The 12,470-nt window shown below is 46.9% G+C and overlaps 1 protein-coding gene across 3 annotated transcripts in view; it reads left to right on the top strand.

Annotated features, from left to right (window-relative positions):
• The window catches only part of SLC38A4 (solute carrier family 38 member 4), a 216,149-nt gene that overhangs the window by 158,345 nt on the left and 45,334 nt on the right, over positions 1 to 12,470 (top strand). Inside the window, exon 1 of one of the 3 annotated variants that reach the window (XM_085653323.1) lies at positions 11,212 to 11,339. The exons of the other annotated variants lie outside the window; for them this stretch is intronic. The gene's annotated coding sequence lies outside the window, so the exon portion shown is untranslated. Of the gene's footprint in view, positions 1 to 11,211; positions 11,340 to 12,470 lie in introns of those variants that run through there. 3 annotated transcript variants of the gene reach the window in all.

The following is a 12,470-nucleotide window of genomic DNA, read 5'->3' as shown; positions in this document are numbered from 1 at the left end:
GTTTGCAAAAGTCCCACTGTGTGCACAGAGATTGGAAGGAGATAATCAAGGAGACCTGGAAGGGGAAACTGGACATCTGTCTGTTAAATAATACTTCCAATGCTCCACATATGGAAGCTATATTTTAAGTACATTACAATCTATGGAAATTTTTGATTTCCTCCCTCATATTTCTGGAATTTTGTTGATATGTTTGCGCTTGCAAGCATCCAAATGCAGCTTCACCAGAGCAATGCCCTAGAGTGTCTCAGTAGCGTATGGTTCCTCAGTATTATGAGGACCTGCGGGTCACCTGCCCATGGGTGGAACCCGATCCCCAGGTTTTGTAAGTAACCATAGTCTAGCTTCTTGTACATGCTGAAGTGTTGAGGGATTCCACAATCTGTGATAGTGTTCAGGTTGAATTTGTCATTGTGAGTTGGGTATTGTTTGGTTGATAAGGAGGAGAACCATTTGTTGGGGGTTAGGGTTGTTTTGATTGGCTCTTGAATTGTTATCAGTCATATTTGATAGTCTGTTGTGTCAAATGCAGAGATTGGGTCCAGTACAGATAAAATGACCATATGTCTCAAAGATGGATCACCATTTCAATTCAATTTCAATCTTTATTCTCGGTCACTTGGACCATCAAAGATAAAAATACATTACATTTAATATATTATTTAAGAAGAAAACTTTGAAAGTTAACAATGTTTTATGCAAGTTCAATCACTCAATAACCTTCAAAAATTTCATGATTCAAAGCATTTAAAAAACATTAAGAGAATCATAGAAGATACACCAATGACTTAAAACTTTAAACAGAGGCCCCTGTTTTTAAAATGCTAGATCGAACATACCACATGGCCATTAGATACTTTGATAGTGCAAAAACGATCGGGGGTGACAGATTAGTTTTGAGGATTCTGAACGCCGGCAGATAGTTCCTAAAGCCCATGTTTTTAAGGATAGGTAAAAGCCAGTATCTCCTCGCTCTTTGGTAAGCTTTACAAAAGAGAACCACATGTAAATCATTCTCATGAAGATATGTGCAGGCAGGACACTGCTCTACCCCCGAGGGCTTGGACCAAGAACTCGTAAAAGCCCTCAAAGGGAGAGATCCGTATCTCCATTGTAGGTATAATTTTCTTGCCAGCACAGGACCCATTCCATCCAGTACACTTTCCATTTGGTAGGAATCTTTCAGTTGTGTAAATATGTGGGTTAAAGATCCCATCCGTGTGTTAACTATACTATTTGTCAGCTTCAACTGATAGTAGGATTGTGAAAGTGCCTTTCGAGAGGTCCTCTTGCATGAGTTAGCAGGGTCGATCCATAGTTCGGAAAGACCTAGGCTTTCACATGTACTCCTTATATATTTTAACCAAGGAATGTTAGAAATATTTGGTAGAGCCATAAACTCTTGGAGCTCTTTTCTGTAATCTTCAAGATCCTGGCTACTCCATATTCTTCGCCAAAGGGCCAGGGGCTTCAGCCCTAGCTCCTCGGCGATTGGCCTTAGACCTAAATCCAATCTCAGGGGAAGCAGTGGGGTACTCGAAGGAAGGGCCACTAACTGCCTGAGAAACCTGTTCTCAGTTGTTGTTAGATTATCTGCAGATACATGGCCCCAGAGCTCCGCCCCATATACGACTGAGCCCCGAGCTTGAGATTTGTAGATCTGTATCATAGGGCCCAATGGGCGATATATGGATTTGCCCGCCATTCTTAAGATTCCCCCCGTCTTCTGCGATAGTTTCAAATTTGCCCTAGTCAAATGAGTCCCCCATGTCATTTTCTCATTCAGGGTAACCCCCAAATATTCAAATGTGGAGACCCTCTCCAATCTCACCTTGCCTAAGAGAGGGTTTGGACGTGTTGAAGGTGTTGGGTTCAAAATCATGAACTTTGTCTTAGAGGCATTAATTTCTAGACCCCTCTCAGTACAAAATTCCAAAAACCCGTCCACTATCCTTTGGATTCCCATGGGGGATTTGGAGAGCAGCAGGGTGTCGTCTGCAAACATTACAGCAGGCACCCTGCTGCCGTTCAATTTGGGAGCGTCGATGTCTTTTAACCCCTTCCCCGCTCATGACGGAACCGTTCCGTCATGAGCCACGGTTGCCGTGTGCTCATGACGGAACGGTTCCGTCATGACAATCCTGTTGGCGGCCGCTCCGCCTGCGCGGCGCTGTTTCCCCGCCTGTGCGGGGCGACAACGCAAATGGGCGGAGTCATGACGGAACCGTTCCGTCATGAGCACAGCTCAACTGTGGCTCATGATGGAGCGGCTCCGTCATGAGCACAGGCCCACCGCGCTGCCCCCCTACCCCCCCCAGCGCTGCAGCGGAATGTCCGCGGCAGCGAAGGGGTTAACCTGGACAGATGGGCGATTACCCCGTTGACAAAGAGGCAGAACAGGGTAGGTGCTAATACACATCCCTGCCTCACCCCCCTGTCAACGGGGAATCTTTCTGTTAATCCCCCCATCCGGCCACACCTGACCTGCGCAAAATTGTCCTGATGTAGTTTAATCAGTATAGCTAGGATGTCTGGCGGGACTCCCATATCGCCCAGGACGTTCCAAAGTTTTGATCTAGGCACCAGGTGGAAGGCAGCCCGCAAATCCACGAATACCGTGTACAGGCTGCCCCCTTCCAAAAGCGCCGTCCTCCAATAAATAAGACTAAGGCGGAAAATTTGATCGATAGTGGATACCCCCTTTCTAAACCCAGCCTGATAAGGGCTCATAGTAGCGGTCTCCTCTATCCAATTCTGCAGACGGTCTAGAATAACCCTCCCAAAGAGTTTTTGCGACACATCTATCAAGCTAATGGGTCTGTAGTTGGATGGGAGCAGAGGCGAGCCTTTTTTAAAGATCGGGACCACCTCTGCGCCCAGCCAAGTACAAGGTACTTCCATGCCCTTAAGAATCGCATTAAATAGCGCCATAAAATAGGGGGCCCATATATCTGGCTCCTGCTTGAAAAGGTCACCTGGGAGACCGTCCAAACCGGGTGCCTTTCCCGCTGACAAACCTGTTATAGCAAGCCGGACTTCCCTTATAGTGAATGGATCCCCTTCCTTACAATTGTGGACCAACGGGATAGTATTGCTGCTGCCGTGGCCTGGCACCTCTGAATACAGAGACTGGAAGTGCTCCTGCCAGGCCTTAGAAGAAATATTTGGCTCTGTTGCCGAAACAAGTTCCTCGGAGCCTGAGTTGACAATTCTCCAGAACTTCCGCGAGTCCATGGAGGCTAGAGCACTGGCAAGTTCTTCCCATTTGTTCTGATCCCAGTCGATCTTAGCGTTAGTAATTAGTTTCTTGTATTCACGTCTCTTATTTTGGATCTCCGACCTGCTATTGCGGTTCTTGATACTCGACAAGAGATCTCTCCTTGCCCTACGGCACGCCGCATTGTACCAGGTGGACTGATTCCTTCCTCTGCCCCTCTTAGGACCATTATTAAATAGCTCCGGAGATAGGGTCTTTACAAGTTCTTCGTGGAGCAGCCATATTTGATTGTTGTTGGCCCCTGTACTAGGTTCAATGCTCAAAAGCGCCATTTTTTCCAAAGTGGGAATGAGGCTATTATAAAGCCGGGGCAGTTTATCTGCACATGTTACTAATTTTTCCCACTTAATTCTTCTCCTGTTATTTTCTAGAACCAGGTCAGGGTGTGTCTTGTGATGTTCTGCTTCCCCACAACCCCGACCGGGGAGGAGAAAGTCCAATTCTAGGGCGTTATGGTCGCTGTCTTCTCTGTCGGTGACCTTAAAATCAACGACATGCGACCATGAAGAGAGTTGCACTAAGATGTAATCAAGTCTTGATTCCCTGCCCTTCCGATTAAATGTAGGTTTGCTCGGGATATCAGACTTGGCTCGCCCATTACAGGCCCTAACTCCATGTCTCAGGGTTAGGGCAGTAATCTGTACGGCCAGCGGGCTCCAGGCTTTTGGCGAAATGGATTCAATCGGTGGTACTTGCCATCTTGCCTCTTCCTCTAGACTTGCCCCATCTAAAAGACCAGGTAGGGGTTCATAATGTGAATTCAAATCCCCACCCACTACAAATGGGAACCCCGTGGGCAGTTCAGCTAAAAGATCTGTGAGTTTATCAATGGTAGGGGATTCCTGCGAGGAGGCAACCGGTCTCGAATAGACATTCACCACCGCTAGTCTGCAGCGGTAGGACCATTCCAATAAAACCACTAGTATATCTTCTGAAGCCACTGGGAAGCGTGTTGCTTTGCATCCCAAATGGGCTGCGACCCATGTTTCAAGACCACCTGATGGGCGCCCCCTTCCCCCCCATTTGGCGGGGATAGAGAATACTGCGAAGCCCTGCCTCGCATGCTCCTCTCTCTCCCAGGTTTCCTGGAACATACAAAGGTCTTTGGAATAAATGTATTCAGTCCATTCATTGCAATCGGACTTATTTCCCAAACCCGCCACATTCCACGATAATATTTTTAGTGGCAGGGACCTATCACTCCAGGAGGTGTTGAGGGTGCAAGCATTCCCTTTGTTGCTAATCGTGGTCTCTATGTGCGACAGGGGGATACTTGTTTGCCCCTTTGCATTCTGAGATGTATTGCTGGTGGCATTGCTCAGGGGCACATAATGTTCCAGGTCGGTGGGGTACTCTGTTTCTTGATTTGTTTCATCCTCGATCTCCTGTGCTACAGAATTAGACTTCCCACTGGGGTCTGTGGGCAGTCAATCGACCATGTCTAGAATGCTATAGCTATTCCAGGTTGGGAGATGGAATTGCTGGTGGGGCCTCCAGGAAGGATAATTATACTCGCCTACACCCCAGTTGCCTCTTTTCCCATGGTAAATTTCCCAGCCCTCTTCAGCCATGTTGGGGGTATGATGGGCTGACTCCTCTCTACGAGGGTTGGGTGATACTCTCCAACCTCTAGGTGGACCCCCGCCCAATCTCTCTGGGTATGAGTGCACTGTGTTGAGGTCGGGATGCCCTTGGTGTTGTCTACTAGGGTGATGGAAGACTCCCCTTTTATTTTGGGCTCCCCAGCCAACCGATCTTTGCATCTGAGTCCCCCAAGTCTCACCTTCCCTGTCGTGTGTTTGTGGGGGGTAGAAGAAGGAGAGGGGTAAGGATTGAATGGTAGTTCCCTCTTCGTTTGCAGCCCATCCACTAATATAACGGACTGTCCTTCGGTCTTTGAAATTAACTATAACGCAGTCACCGTTAATAGATTTGGTTAGACTGCCCAGCCACGGGACCCTTCGTACCATAAGAACGGGGCTTGATATGCCTTCAGGAAGTGGTCTATAGGTGCATAACCAATTGATCACCTTGTTTTTAAGGGAGGCAGTGGATTCTTTGGAGGAAGCATTCAATTCTGGCACTCCTACCAGAACAACAGTATATGGGGCTGCCTCTGGAAGGAGGTTTATTGGTCCAGGGTTTGGCCTCTTCTTCACTCCCTCTGCCATTGGCTCCACATTATTCAGTAAGTCAGTAGGGACGAAGTTACTTTGCCCAATTTGGTCTGCCCTAGTTGGAGGGGAAGATAAATGATTAAACTGGTCCGTGTGGTTTTTTTGCGCATCTGCCCTCGGTTTGGTATTGATATTTGTGGGCAAGGTGGGTAGTGCCTGCTGCATTATGTGTGCGGGACTTTTAGCCCGATTGTTAGGCTGTGAGGGACCTGTTTTTGTAACCCTGTCGGGACCCTTTGTTCCACCCTTACTGGCTGTTTTCAGACTATCAGCTAGTTGGACTGTAGATTTTTCAATGACCACTAACCTAGCTTCCATTTTTATTAGCCTTTCCTCCAGTGGACTAAGGAGGTTTCTTATGAGGGTACCTATATCAGCAAGGGTGATATCCTCCTCAGCAGGCTCACATGAATTTAAGTCGGGTTGGTTGCTTGTCTCCCCTGGTAGATTGGAGCAGATGGCCCCAGCTCTATCCATTTGGAATTTTTCCCTATCGTTCAGATCGTAGCTTCTTGTTATCGGGTTTGTGCAAGGTTTTGTGGTAGTTAATTTGCGCACACCCTTGGTCTTGGGTCCTCCGCTCTTTTTAGGGATAGCTCCTTCCCTAATCCCCTTTCGCTTATTCGCTTTAGCGACTCTGAAGTTGATATTATCCGTATCTGTCGTGGGACTTAAATTAATGGATTTAGGGTGGGGTTGAGCAGGGGGGAGAGTTAACATGCTAAAATCAGCACAATCACTAGGATCCTTTCTGCTTGACTGAGAAGTACAATTTAATATATCCAGGGACCCAGTGAGATTGTTCATGCCATCCACCTCTGTGTCCAACACAATAAGTTCAGAGCTTACCACAGGAGATTTTGCCTGGGCCAAGGGGCCCATGGACGATCTCCGCACCCAGTCCAGCTCTTGGGATATTCGTCTTTCCAGGAGCGTGATGTCCTCAATTAGCAGTGACCCGGCTTTCACAAAGTATTTATCCAGTGTACCCTTAGAAGTAGGTGCGACGGCCGTGGCGCTTTTGCTTCTGGTTTCAATTGGCGACATCCCTGCAGGGACGTGCCAGTAGCGATCCTCTAAGTCCAATGATGGGCTGGGGGGTCCAGGGAGAATGGCCCAGGCCCGACCTCTCCCGTCCTCTAACGGCCTCAAACGGCCCGCTCTTTGCCCGGTCGTCGTCCCGCGCGCGTACCGCTAGCGCGCCAGTACGTAGGCTATCATATGCTCGGGGGGACGGCGTGGGCGTGGCCGGGAAGAGTGACCAGGTGAGCTGAGTTCAGGGAGCGCAATGCTCCGTGGTCCTCGCAGTCCCGTTCGTGTCGATGGCTGCTGCCTGCCCCCAAATTACAGCATAGCGTCCTGTGAAATGCGGGGAGCACCAGAGGGTCACACACGCCCAGCACACCAGCCCGGTTTTTATGAGAGTGTGGCCGGCGAGCGGCTCCCGCGCAGCTGGGGCCGCGAGGCGCTGTGGTAGAAGGAGGTACCAAACGGGAAGAGTGACCAGGTGAGCTGAGTTCAGGGAGCGCAATGCTCCGTGGTCCACGCAGTCCCGTTCATGTCGATGGCTGCTGCCTGCCCCCAAATTACAGCATAGCGTCCTGTGAAATGCGGGGAGCACCATTTCACAGGTAGACCTTATTGAAAGCCAATACAAGTTATAACAATTTCGCAATGATTGCACAACTAACATAAGGTGAATAGCAGAAAGCAGTCTTGTTTTAGCTCATTGCTTAGCTTCTGAAAAGAGACTGATGCTTTCGGGGCTTTGCATGTTATTGAAGTCAGGCAGTGTTTGGACGTTTACGACCAAGATCTTTCTAGGGTATCCTTATACAACTTTTAATCTTTGTAATATGTCTTAGAGGAGGCTTCATGGCTAACTAATGTCTCCTGATAATGCTTTTTCATGCCTCATACCCGGCATTGGCTACCAATCCAATAGTTACAGCTAGCCCCATCCAGTGCTTAGTTTGTAAAATAAGTGCGAGGGCGCTCGTTAGACGGCCACTGCTTCCCACTCCACCCGTTGCCTCTGCCAGAGCTGCCGGTGACAGCACCAACTCACAACTAATCATCACACTATTAAAAGTGTGACAATTTCAGGCCCCCAAAGCTATAAAAACGGCCCTATCATAGGTATTAGTCATTTATTATTGTGCATTTAAATTAATAAGCCGCTGTTGTCCTTATTGCTAAATACGACTGACAGTGCCACCCTGTGCAGACTGCCATAAGTGCCAGTGCTGAAAATTAAGTGCCGGTGCCAAGCACTAGAAACCACCGGCTCAAATTCAGCACTGGCCACATCCATTCAAACTGTACGTTGGCAATCCAATAATTATACTAGCCGGATCCATTCAAACTGTACTGTGCCAAAAATGTATGTGCTGGGTTTTTGTCACTGTGTGTTTTTAGAACTGCCCAGTGCTGTTTGTAAGGCAAGGACATATTTAAGATAACTTGAGGCACCACCAGCAAGAAACACCAGCCTGTCCCAAGAAGCGGAAACTATCACACATAACTCCACCGTTGCGGGCCGGGAGGCCAACTTACGGAGTGCCTACGGCTCCATGAATTCATTCACCATCTTTGCCGGTGCCTCAGGCACATGCATCCCTTTCTCTGTAGCATCTTGATGTGCTAGGGAAGCGTTAACCAAGGACCCTTGCCTCAATATCAGATTGATGTATGTCTAAAAATCTGTGGCCCAAATCACAAAGTGTGTAAACAACTTGTGGAATTTTGACTTGTGTGTCCTGCACCTATGGATTGCTATAGTTGGTGTCAACTTTAAATTCAAATACCTTTCAGTCCCTACCATAAATAAACTGCTCACGGTATAATGCATTAGTGTATTTTACACATCACTTGCATGAGAGATGCATAAGGTTAGAAACAAATCTTCCACTGTTCCAATTTACTTTTCACTATAAACATTTATCACCATGTGTTCCTTTCTTACACCTTCTGTGCAAAAGCAAATATCTTGCTATGCTTTACTGAATTTTCTGCAGTTCTTATTCCAGGCCCATTTATGTGGTAAATGTACAGATAAATGTGGAAAGTGGATGCCTAAGTCTTTGTGAATATACCCAAACATACTATCTCATGGGTGTGTATCAACATTTTCATTGTAATTCCAAGGCCCTGCCTCTGACACACCCTTGCTGATACTTACATATGTCAAGGACTGTAGAATTGACATGCATGCGATTGTGTGTGTGGCACTTATGCCTGGAGAAATCTCAGTGAATTACATGCATGCGATTGTGTGTGTGGCACTTATGTCTGGAGAAATCTCAGTGAATTACATGCATGCGATTGTGTGTGTGGCACTTATGTCTGGAATAAATCTCAATGAATTACATGCATATGATTGCGTGTGTGGCACTTATGCCTGGAATAAATCTCAATGAATTACATGCATATGATTGTGTGTGTGGCACTTATGCCTGGAATAAATCTCAATGAATTACATGCATGCGATTGTGTGTGTGGCACTTATGTCTGGAATAAATCTCAATGAATTACATGCATATGATTGCGTGTGTGGCACTTATGCCTGGAATAAATCTCAATTAATTACATGCATATGATTGTGTGTGTGGCACTTATGCCTGGAATAAATCTCAATGAATTACATGCATGCGATTGTGTGTGTGGCACTTAGACCTGTAAAAATCTCAGGCCTTCTGTCTTTTGCGGATTGTATTTTGGCTCCCAGTGTGCGATATTCATGGCAGTGCTGTATGCAGCAGCGATCATTCATTGTCACACACACCCTCTCTCTCCCCTTCATTCATTCATTCATTGCCCAAGCGCAGATGCTTGACGGAGTGCTCTTCAGTCTCTTTTACACAAGTGTGTGTAGGAGCCCAAGAACCTTCTTCCACAATGTGAGTGGTGCACTGGGCACGGTCATCGCTCGTCGCTTTAACTGCAGTGGTTTGCTCCGGTGATAGATGAATGAGGCGAAGCCGAGCTGACTTCCTGGAAATTACTGTAGCTTCAGAGAACCCCTTATGTCAGCAAAGACACATTAGGAGAGAAGTGGTCAGCAGACATCAGCAGTTGTTTTCCCGTCCATTACCAGGGCACCTTTAAGCACAGTCTGCTCAGCCAGTAAGCAGAAGTTACTCGAGTTCACTGGAAGGAGGAGCAGTGGGCCATCATTGTATTCCTCTGATCTGCTTTTCTTTACTGGAACTGGCCTGGCCAGCTAAGGTATAAAGTATATAAAATTGCTGTTTTAAATCATTTCAGCTTCTTATCAGAGAAAATGTTGGAGAGGCCTTCTGATTTTAGACAGAAGTGAGGGGGGTTTAAGTGAAGATTGGTTTTCCATGAGTTTGGTTTAAATTCTGAAAGTAATGAAAGATTATAGATGACATCACTTGACTCAATTTTTCCCACTTTTGAATTTGAAAGGTCCACATTTTCAAGTTTCACAATCTAAAATGGTGTGCATGTTGTAATATGTTATTTGAGGACATTGTCCAAGTGATAGTAATTTGTGATGGTCTTATAGCGCACAGAGTCAAAGGCAATAAAGTAAATAGAACATTTCACAAGAGCCGGACTGTCCATTTATCCCCATCGGGCATTTCCCCAGGCTGCCAAAGCCATTGATGACTGTTTTTGAAGGTCAGCAGCCAGCCTCTGCTTCCTTCTCTGGTTCCACAGGGTTTATGAGAGTAGGCACAGCTGAGGCATAAGGAAAGACAAAATTAGAGAAAAAAGAGAAAGATGGAGAGCGAGAAAGAGAAAGACATCAATATGAAAGGGAAAAATGGAGATGGACTGGATTTAACTTTTTTGACAGGGCTGGTTTTGGGTTTCTATCGGGCCCGGCTTTGTACCCCCTTAGGGCAGAATGTCATAATTGAAAAAACCTGCTCAGAGACATAAGAGATTCAAAGCTCCCCATCAACAACCTTTTGCCTACTTTCACAGTCTATATGTGTGGGAATTCTGGACGACCTTCCTCAGTAGAGGGGCAGATGGCTGGCAGGGAACCAGGACCGAGTGGCACAGCAGCCAATTCGCAACACAATTTTACCAGTCAGATTTTCTGGATGGTAAAACTGGGTTCCCACACCTTTTAGAGCCCATGGCAGTGACACCAGACACTTATAATTGAGTGGAGTGAAATTCCACCCTGGAATTCTATTCTGCTGAACTTGGAATTTGGGCCTAAGTCATGGGAGGAAGGAGAGGGAAGTTTCCAAGGTTTTCGTGCCTCCCTCAATCCCCTGCACAATCCACATAACATGAGGAAAGGCAGGAGACAAGAAGACACAGCAGTTATAGATTAGGACAGTAACATTTTCATGGCAGGTGCCGTGAACAGTTGTAGTAGCCCACAACCACTTAATGGTCAATAGTGATGCACTCAGCATTCCAGTGTTCAAGAATTAAAATGATACAACAAGCGAATCCCAAGGGAATTAAAGCTATTCTTTTCTAATACTGGTGGTCAGTGGAGAGGATTAGGGCTGGTGTTTGTACTTGAAATACAGTGATTGGTGTATACTACTACTGAGTGCAGACCATTACGCAACCGCATACTGTCTTTTCTTTGTTTGCTTTCTGGATTTGGTTGTGATACTTGGAACCTGTGAGGCCTTGGCAGACTGAAACTCGACTTCTGGCACCTGTACATCTATACAATGGAGGAGCTAAAAGTTTTCTGCAAGAAAAGGGGGCTGGCTGTGAAAGAGAAGGCCAACAAGGGAGGATCCTGAGAGAGCCCTGTATCACTATGAGACAAAACACTGAGAAGCAACACTTCCAAGTGACCGTGAGAGGGAATCTGAGGAGGAGGATCTCCAACCAGAGCATCAAGAGGGCCGTGGCCCTGAGAAGGAAAAATTGTGGGAAAGGTTGGTTGCGAGGAGAAGAGTAGGATTCACGCTCATGGCCATAGGAAAGAGCTGAATGGAGAGCTTGAGAGGTCTGAGGCTGAGAGAGCCCCAGCCAACGAAAAGGAAATGTGTGTATCTCATGAACTGAGCATGAGAGAGAAAGAGTTGCAAGCCATGAGGATGGAGTCCAGCTCAGATGGTGGCAGAAAAGTGTTATGTCCAGTACTGCGGACGAAGTGCACACACCCAGAGACGTGGTGCCTGGCTTGAAGGAGGGGGTTGGCATTCACCAGTGGTTTCAGGTTTCTGAAGTAGCTCCAGTGGTGTGCAGGGTCTCTGGAATGGATTGGGAAATTGGCAGTGGGAGTCATATTCCTAGTGGTGGGAGGGACACTCTACTGGCCCTAGGCGTGAGTGACAGGGAGAGGTGTTCACCCATGGAAGAAGCCCTCTGGGTGGGAGGGTGCAGAGCCCCAGTAGGGGGGTGTTCACGGGGAGGGAAGTCTCTTCCCTGACTCATGTCCAGCCTAAGGATACAGACCCTAGGCTGGGAAACTAGTTGCAGAATAGAAGCCCTTAACTGGTAGGAGAATTGTGCAGATTTGTACAACCATAGGTAGATGTTCTTAACGTCATCAGTAATCACAACCTGTCAGTGAAAGGTAAACTAGTCATGTGAGGCGTGCATAGTTTGCATTCCAAAGATAGTCGCCTAGCTGCATTTATGAGCACAGATCACATCCTCGGTGGGATTTGGAAGCCTCAATTTTGCTTTTCTCATGTTTCTGCAGCTACTTTTTTTCTCATTTTTCAATCTTCTGTCATGATTGACATCTTGCCCTGTTACAGCAGGAGCACTCCTTTTGTGTATCGACCTTAACATGTCCTCTGGGCTTCAGCATGGTTTGTTAAACTAGGCTTTACAGGCACTGAGAGGGAGAGATGTGAGTTTGGGCATGTGCTGTACTCATCACAGGAATGTGACCTGTCAGCAGGCGTAAACTTTGAAACATGAATGAATTATGTTCTTTAAAGCAGGTGGGCCAAATTACAAGCGATACTGCCGCCAAATCTGCACAATTGCTACGTGTCAGTGTTTGAGATTATTGCTGCTTCCTTGTTCTAGGATCAGGGTACGGGTAGTGCTGG

This window comes from Triturus cristatus, chromosome 4_1 (genome assembly GCF_964204655.1).
Source record: "Triturus cristatus chromosome 4_1, aTriCri1.1, whole genome shotgun sequence".
Classification (NCBI taxonomy): Eukaryota; Metazoa; Chordata; class Amphibia; order Caudata; family Salamandridae; genus Triturus; species Triturus cristatus.
The sequence above is the reverse complement of the archived record's forward strand: the minus strand, read 5'-3'. Positions and strand labels throughout refer to the sequence as shown.